The following is a 9,697-nucleotide window of genomic DNA, read 5'->3' as shown; positions in this document are numbered from 1 at the left end:
ACATAAATCATACGTTAATTAAATGTTCAAGAATAATGCCACCTACTTAGATCGAAATCGAGATCTTGGCATACATACAAGATACATAAGTCTTGTACTACATAATTTTAGGAAGATATGAATCACTTGAACGAACGATTAATGAAGCCTCATGGCTTGTATTTATAGATCCATAAGTCTAGCATACGTTTAAAATAAGTGAACCTAAGATGTATGTAATGAAATGATTTAACCCTACAAGGGTTAAGTAAGAGCGTAAAACACACTAAATGGCCAAGTACATTGGCACATAATGAAATGAACAATGAAATGATTAAACGAACAATGAAATGATGAAATGATGAAATGAACAAAGAAATGATGAAATGAACAATGAAATGATGAAACCCTAGAATGGTTAAGTAAGAGTGTGAAACACACTAAATGGCCAAGTGCATTGGCATATGATGAAATGAACATTCACGTAAAATGGAGTGAGTTATTATGAAGAGAAAATGTGCTAATGTTAATGAATGTGGTGACAACATGATATGAGGCTAATGTAAAAGATGAGAGCAATCTCAAATCAGCCTAAGTAAATTTTACCAAAAATGTTCTCACCTATGAGAGTATAAAGTTAATGAAGAGACCAGCCTCTATGAACACTCTAATGAAAGTATTGAATTAACACACTAAATACTAATGATGAGATGAGAAATCATTTATTGAGCTATGAAGTCCTCATACTAGAAGCCAGCTTCCATAACGTATGAGTTGAATGTAATAGAACTTTATACTGAGCACTGATAGACTAGCTCTGAGTGGTTAAACCTTATTTCGGGAAGGGAGAAGGTTCACGTAACTCTCATGAGATGAGACTGTCCGGCATGCCGGGTATGGGTCTCCTTATATCTCATAGTCTTCGAACCTATACTGCCAATATGGGGATCTGGCGGGGTTCAATTCACATGTATGCTAGTATGTTTTGGGTCACTTTTGCCGGTGATTCCACCTATTCTCGGTGTGGAAAAGACACTGAATTTCATGATTCTCACATGATCTATGTCGGTCAAAGCTAAAGTTCCCAATGAATGAATGAGGCTAGCCTCAAATGATGCACATAATGAAATGAACAATACCAAAGGTGTAAGGATAGGATAATCAAGAGGTGTGCTATACTTAAGTAATGACGCTAGGTTATTCTTGGTCATTGCACAGTAAACTCGATGAGAGTCTTAAACTACATCGTAGGTATGACCGGTGATTGCACTAGTATGTGAAAGAATGAAAAATGAAGTATGTACGAATGAATGAAGCAGACTCTGTGTTTGCTAAAGAAGTTCTCCCAAGTTCAGGACCCATATGTTGTGCCCTCATTTAGGGAAGTTCTAACGTCAAGTCCATGATCACAAGGTCTCATGGCATATAAAAGAATGATATGAACTACGTGATATGATATGTGAAATATGTTATGTGCTGTTTGCAAAATGATAAGTTTGATGATTCATGTTACACTCATGGCATGACTTTCCAAATCCAAATTTTGCAGGTCCATTGACTTTCCTAATCCAAATTTTGAAAGTCCACTGACTTGACGTTTCATTAATCATGTTGTTAGGAAAGAGATAGTCTTTCTCATGCATGTCCTTGGTGTGTGCTTGCATATACCCATACTCAGTACAAGTGTGTACTAATTCCATACAATTATCAATTTTAGGTGCACGCATAGGTTGACTCTAGAGCTACAGGTTGACGCTGAAACTATCCGGACATGGATCATTCATCTGGACTTGGTAGGCCCTCATGTTTTCGAGGATGATTGCCAATTATATTCTAGCTTAATTATAGGGTTGAGCTTGTGGAGTATGTTCCACTAGCATTTTATTCCGCTTTTGTTCAGACATTGTATTGGTGCCGTTTTGGCAAGTATACATTTAATTATATATTAAACTATTTCTTTCATTTGATGATCTTAATGTTACATGATTGATGGGGAACAATTACGAATCTAATAGAATGTTTAGAATGTATGTTAAGAAACAAAAAGTTTCAAATTTTCCGCTAAAATTAACCTAGACGAAGTAAGAATGACGTAAGTAGGCTTGTCTGCGACCTCTGAGAGGTCAACGACGCCGGTATCGTCTGGGGTCTAGACTCCGGTCGTGACAAATATTTTTGAAGAGAGTTCTGAACTTTGTTATATAAAGTTGATCAGTGAACCGCTATGAATGAAGTTCCCATTCATCAAAGGGTGAAGGTAGTTTCTAAGCACAGAGAAGGATAAACTATAGATTGGAATAGATCCTTTTTGAAATTTAGGGTGTTCTGTTTGGATCCTACATGGTTTGAGTATGCAGTAGCACTTGTATGAAATATTTGGTGATGGTTATGTGTATTTTATGAAATCTTTGATAAATCTATCACAAATATGAAGTTTTAGGGAGTATTAGACCGAGTTTAAAAAAATGCCTGAAATGATAATGCCATCATGTAATACCTATGGGCTCTATTATTTGTTTTTTAATGATTTGATAAACCCAGGGACCGTATCCCTTGTTCAAATGTACACACAACTGCCAGGTTTGAAAAAGTACTGTTGATTGGTGCACAGTCTCCAAAGGTGGAGGAAATGGAAGAAATCTCGGTCATTGGCATGGATTAGAAGGTTGTGACTATTCTTCATAAAATTATGACGAATAGTCATAAACTTAGTTTTTGCAATTTGAAAATTCTCAAGAACTCCTGAAAATAATAACACTCAAGTGAAGAAACATCCTCAATCTTAGTTGAAGTCTAAGTTGACTAGTGATGATAGCTTAGTGGGAAGTGCGACATCTACTTAGGCTCTTCAAGGAATAGAGTTATTACTTGGTTCTGAGATTAATAATGTCTTCTCAGGTTGGATGTAACTGTGATTCACGTAAACTACGTGTGTTGTGTTCTTGTCATTATTTACCCTTTGTTATTGTTCTTGTTGAGTCAAGGGACCTGGTCTGTTGACTAATAGTGAACGCACTCATTCTATCAAGCTCTCAAACTAAAACAAAATAAACCTATAAAATTTAGTCCCCAATAACATTGTTACAAGAAGAAATGTTTGAGTCTAAGGCACACTTTTGGGGCCTTAAAGCTAATTCAAAGTCTCGAATTCTTTTACTACCTACCGCTGCTTATAGTTGACCTCTAATGTATCATAAACCTACTTTCGAAAACTCCACATTCAATAAATATTTTTGAACCAAATAACAATATAGAGACCTAGTAGATTCAACAATACTACAATGCCAAGAGACTTTCCTTCATAGTAGCAAAGGAGAACGCGATATTGATTCAGTCGGAGGTATACTACTTTTCTGATCAAATCAACCCACTACTCAACCGCAACAATAGAGATGAATGAGAGGAATTCAAAGGGGATTTTCTTTTGTGATGAGAATTATGTAAGGAACATAATTGCCACGAAATAACTCCATTTGGTTGAGGTGTTGGAAGAATATTCAACAGATCTCAATAAAGAAGTATAGTTACACGAAGAGTCTAGTGTAGTATATAAATTCATAGTTATCTCACTACAAGAATTTACTACTGTGATAGGGCATCAGACCTTAAGGCTTATAACGTATCATGAGAAGAGACCCTTACAAGTTTTGATTGACACATGGATCACACATCATTTCATTAAATAATAAGTATCTAACAACTTAAGCTGTAAATATTTTACGATCATTGAATTGTCTATAAGTGTGGCCTATTGAAGAAGGGTACAAACTAGTTCAATATTCAAGAATTTACTATGGTCATTACAGAGAACATTTTTGCTTCAGATTTCCTACTTATGCCTCTAAGAAATGTAGAGATTGTATTGTGAATGAAATGATTTAGTACCTTCGGCGGAATCTTAGTTAATTTTAAAAACAATTTTGTTGAATTTGTGTACCATGTGCAGAAACATGTCCTAAAAAGTGTTGGAAATCAACTTGAGGTGTGTAATTCTAGTAAATAAATATTATAAGGGTTCAGATGCTCAATTCTTCCTGATGATTAATGCAAGAGACATCAGCACAAGGACAATCAAATGTTATACAAGTTACTAAAGGTACTGAGATTGTGTTAGTAATTTTCTTTTTCAACTACAGTTAATTTTACTTTTACTACTTTATATTAGATAAGAGTTAGCCAATCATTTGTTAGACATCTATTCCTATTATTTAGGAGTAAGTTAGTGTGTTAGGAATCCGCTAGTCATGGGTTTATTGTACTAAGATTGTGTTAGGAATTTGCTTTTTCAACTATAGTTAATTTAATTTTATTGCTTTATATTAAATAAGACTTAGTCAATTAGTTGTAGATATCTATACCTATTATTTAGGAGTAAGTTAGTATGCTAGAAATCTGCTAGTCGTGGGTTTACTGCTTCCTATTTTTCATTTTCAGTTTTAGAAACATAATACAAAGACATCAATAAAAATGTGGTTCTACGGATATTCTTCTTGACATCTCCACTTTTGTTACGAATTTTACCAAAAAATTGTCTCAAAGCTTTTTTATATTGCGGGGTACGTGGGTATTTATGTGAGTGACTAATTCAAGTAACTCAAGCACCACAACCAGAAAAAAAATTAATCATGGAAGAAAGCTCATGTTTCTCGGCAACGAAACATTCTGCCTTCGTTGGTGAAAATTTTCACATGCAGGAATTTAGGATGAAGTTTATCTCGAAGATTTTGATAATTGGGAGGCAATCGAGGAATGCTATGAGGTTCTTATGTTCACCGAAAATAAAATAGTAGCTCAACTCAAAAATAACAAGTACAAGATAATTGGTTTCTTCAACAATTTTCACTTGTATGATGTTCCAAAATTCAGCAAAGGCCATCTATGATTAAACAAGGTAAAATATGAAGGAGATTATCATATCAAAGGTATGCAAGTGTTGAATCTCATTAGAGAGTTTGAGTTGAAGAAGATGAAAGAATCGACAACAATCAATGGATAAACTGACGTGCTTATGAGCATAACAAATAGAGTAAGATTATGTGGTTCTGGGTTTAAACACTCGGATAATGTTGAAAAGATTCTGGATGTTGTACCTAAAAGATTTGAAGCCACTATTACCACTTTAGAGAACATCATTGATCTATCGAAAATCAGTTTGGAGAAATTGTTGAATTCCTTGGAGGATCAAGAACAAAGAAGCATTATGAAAGAAGATGAAATTAGAGAGGAAGAATTGGCAGCAAAACATGAAGATAGTAAAGATAAATGAAACACAATTAGAGAATCAACCAAAAAATGGAGAAGGTGCACCTTGCTATAACAACAAAAGAAGAGAAGGTAGCTTCAAAGGAAACTATCCTCCTGGTGAGCATTGTAGAAAGAATGGGCACGCGTTGTATAAGTGTTGGAAAAGGATGGATGCTAAATTCAGTAAGTGCAACCCACTCAGGCATAATTCAATTATATGCAAGAACAAATGGAAGTAGCAAGACACAAATGTCTAGGTTTTTAATGAACAAGAAGAGGATTTACTCTTTGTGGCATCCTGTTTTACAAGCAATGTTTCAACTAGGCTTGGCTGATTAATAGCAGATGCACAAACCATATGACTTATGACAAAGGGTTTTTTAATGACTAGAAACCTACTGGAGTTTCAAAAGTAAGAGTAGGTCGTGGTTGTTATATTCCAGCAAAGAGAATGCAAACTATTACAATTGAAACACAATCAGGTACTAAAGAAAATGATGATGTTCTTACATACCATATTTAGATCAAAACTTATTAAGTATGGTCAATTGTAAGAAAAAGGTTCCGATTTGTATTTCGAAGATAAAGATTTCTTGATCATGGAAGCCTCAGGACATGACTTTTTTGAAGTCAAAATGAGAGGCAAAAGTTTCTCATTAAATATATTGGAGGAAGAAGAAGGGGTGTACTTAGCAAGAGAAAATGCTTACGAGTTATGGCATAAGAGACTCTAACACTATCATTATCATGGGTTTTTCAAAATACAAGAGTTCGTGACGCTCGATGACCTTTCTATACTGGGAGTGAATTCTTAGAATGTTGGGCTTGTTAATTCAGAGAACAATGTAGAATTCCATTCCCAAAGGCAACTTGAAGAGCAACAAGAAAGTTCCAACTGGTTAACACAGATGATGGAGGTCCCCAAAGGTCCTTCACTTAAAAGTAGCCTTTATTATGTTATTTTTATTGATGATCTTACCCGAATGTTCTGGATTTATTTTTTATAGTAAATATCGGAGGTCAAGAGCATTTTTTGGAAGCTGAAAGAGAAATTGGAAAATAAATGTTTCTGAAAAATTTAGATTACGTTTGACAATGGCAAGGAGTACACTTGTCATCGGTTTGGTCAATTTTGTGAAGAGGAATGGATTGAATGTCAACTTACTACTCCTTATACTCCATGAAAAAATAGTGTTAGTGAGAGAAGAAACACAATTATCATGGATATGGCAAGATCTATCTTGCACGAAAAGAATTTACCAAAGATGTTTTGGCCAGAGGCGGCAAATACAGTTGTGTTCCTACAGTATCGAATTCCCTGAAAAGTTGTGAAATATCAAACTCCTTTTCATGAATGATGTGGATACAAACATCCACTGCATTTTCTTAAAGTGTTTGGTGGTCTTTGTTTTACCTATGTACCTTAGGTCAAACTGGATAAAATAGATAAAAAGGTTGCCCCGAGAATGTTTATTGGTTACAATAATATTTAAAAAGCGTACATAATCTTTCTACCTGAAGGTGAGAAGATTGTTATTAGCAGAAGGTCCACATGATGGAGAATGAAGAATGGAATCAGAATGATTCAAGGAATTCCATCTAGAAGACAAGCTCTGGTCAAATGAAAGGGACAATTATCCACTAGTTAGGGAAACTCGTTTTCTCTCAGATATATATGAGAGATGTAATGTTGCGATTAGTGAATCTGCTAACCCTTAACAGGCTATTAAAGACCCAAAGTGGAGAAATGCAATGCATGAGTAGCTGTTTATGATCCAATAAAAAATGATATGTGACACTTTGTTGCCAACCTCAAGGCAGAAAAATAATTTGAGTATAGTAGATGGTCATAACTGAGTTAAATGTTTATGATTCAATCAAAAAGCATAAATCATGACTTTTAGTTAATGTTTATGCACATATTTTTTTTGTAGATTATTCTGACACTTTTACTCAAGTATCTAGGCCGACATGATAAGATCGCTTATAATTGTTATTGCACAACGTGCTTGGAATGTGCATGAAATGGATGCCAAATTAGCATTCTTAATGACATTATTGAAGAAGAAATTTTTGTTGAACAACATGAACGGGTTGTAATATATGGAAAGGAAGATAAATTCTATTGAATACATAGAGCTATTTATGTCTTAAAACACTCACAAGAACTTCATATAGTTTAATAGATGATTATTTCCTAAGTATTGATTTTGAAATGAGTCTTTCAAAATTAACATTGTATTGTAAACATAATACCTGTAAGATTCTTGTTGTTTCTGTTTATGTGGATGACATTTTGAATACAAGGAGCAGAAAAGCAAATTGATGAGTTCAAGCAAGATATAATGAAAGCTTTCTAAATGTCTGATCTTGGTCTCATAAAAGATTTCCTTGTAATGGAAATTACACAAGGAAAAACTGAGTTTTTCGTTTGCCAGAAAAATTATACAAACTAAATTCTCAAGAAACTCAAAATGGAAAATTGCTAAGAGATTAGTACTCCCATGAACAAAAAGAAGAAGCTAAGTAAATCATGGAGCAGAAAAGGTCAATGAGACATACTTCAGAAGTTTCATTGGATGTTCAACTTATCTTTCAGTTACAAGACCCGATTATGTTGTAAGTGTTTTATCAAGGTTCATGCATTGTCCTAGTGAAGTTCCTTTGCAGGCGACATAAAGAGTTGTATGATACATCAAAGAAAACATCACCTATGGAGTCAACTTTAAGAAGAGTCAACCTATGAAGCTTTTTGGGTAATCCAACATTAATGTGGGCGATTCCGAGGATGATGCAAAGAGTACTTCAGGGTACTGTTTTACTCTAGGTTTATGAAATTTCTCATTGAGTTGTTCGGAAACGGATATTGTAGCTTAATTTACTATCGAAGATGAGTTTGGGACAGCTGCAGGTGCTATGAATTAAACATTGTGGCTGAAGAAAATTCTGGTTGAATTTCATATAGAACCGACTAAAAGCATCAAAGTGTTCGTGGACAATGAAGCAACAACAACTATATGTCACAATCTTTGTTTCATGGAAGAACTAAGAACATCAAAATCAAGTTCTTTTTCATGAGAGAAGTGCAAAAATATGGAGATATAACTCTCGTTTATTGCAAGATGGAAGAACTATTGGCTGATATATTCACTAAGTGTTTACGAGTCAACAAGTTGCAGCTTCTCAAACATAGAAGATTGAATAACAAGACGCAATCTAAATATCTAGAAATTACAATAAAAATTACATGAAATATATACTGAACATTATTTAAGAATCTCAATCAAGAAATTATATGGAATCCTACCTCAAAGCCGATCATGAGTGCTCCAAATCAACCACAAACGAGCTATCCATTATTCAAAATCCATTGAACCCTGCCACACCATCATATTATAAATCACAATTTTCATTATGGATGTTTAGTTAGAAAAATCGCAATAATTGGAAATGGACCCAGAATTTAGTCAAAATGGGAATATAGGGCCCATATTGGAAATCCCAAAATTGACTCTACCAAAAGGTTTTTAATGCCTTACTGGTCTTTTGCACCGAACGGGGATCAATTCCAATTGTGGAACAACCCGAACAACTACATGTAACCAAAATACAAATTGAAGAAAACAAACGAGAGGGAAGCCCCTTCAGGCGGAACATACCCTAAGCAAAGAGCATCAAACAATTTGCTAAAACACCAATGTTTATCCACAATCCACTTAGAACCCAACACTTCGAATCGCCTCAATCTAATCTCGCCAAGCTCAAGAAATCGCATTTTAAAGTTTTGGACTAAAACTAAAGTTTCAGTATATTAATTGCAGAGGTTCTAGTTGCTAAATGTGATTCCTGGTAGATAAAAGCCTAAAATCCGGATGCTAAGCGCCTACAGCAGATATCAACCTATGGCAAACAATTTTGGCGAACTGTATGAGAAATCAAAAAAAAGAATTACAAATTATAAACCCTTTTTCAGTAATTTGACAACTTACTCTATATGGAAGATGATGAAACAAGGGAATTGATTCAGTTGATCCCTAAAATTCATGCGTTCAGGCGAAGGAATTTATCTCTCAGAAAAAAGAAGGGGAGAAGTCCAGGGAATTTAGCCGTCAAGTTCTGAAATTTTGTTAGACTTTTTTTTTAATTAATCCATAATTGTCGATAAAACCTAAGGATATTGTGTCTAATATTGTCTTTTTACATATTTTAACTATATTTCTCTTTTTATTCCTTTTTTGTCATTTAAAAATTGTGAAAGATAGTATAACTTAATAATACAACAAACTTATACTTAATTGAGACAATATGTAGCAACTATACAAAACAAAAGGCAATGGGAAAACTAAATATCCAAATATAGAAAATATAAAATGTAGAACAAATTTATAAGAGCTCATTAGAATAATTCATTTGATGTTAAAATTGACAAATACTCCATCCATCCTAATTTATTTTGTACTTTTAATTTTTCGAG

This window comes from Solanum pennellii, chromosome 9, assembly GCF_001406875.1.
Source record: "Solanum pennellii chromosome 9, SPENNV200".
NCBI lineage: Eukaryota > Viridiplantae > Streptophyta > Magnoliopsida > Solanales > Solanaceae > Solanum > Solanum pennellii.
The sequence above is the reverse complement of the archived record's forward strand: the minus strand, read 5'-3'. Positions refer to the sequence as shown.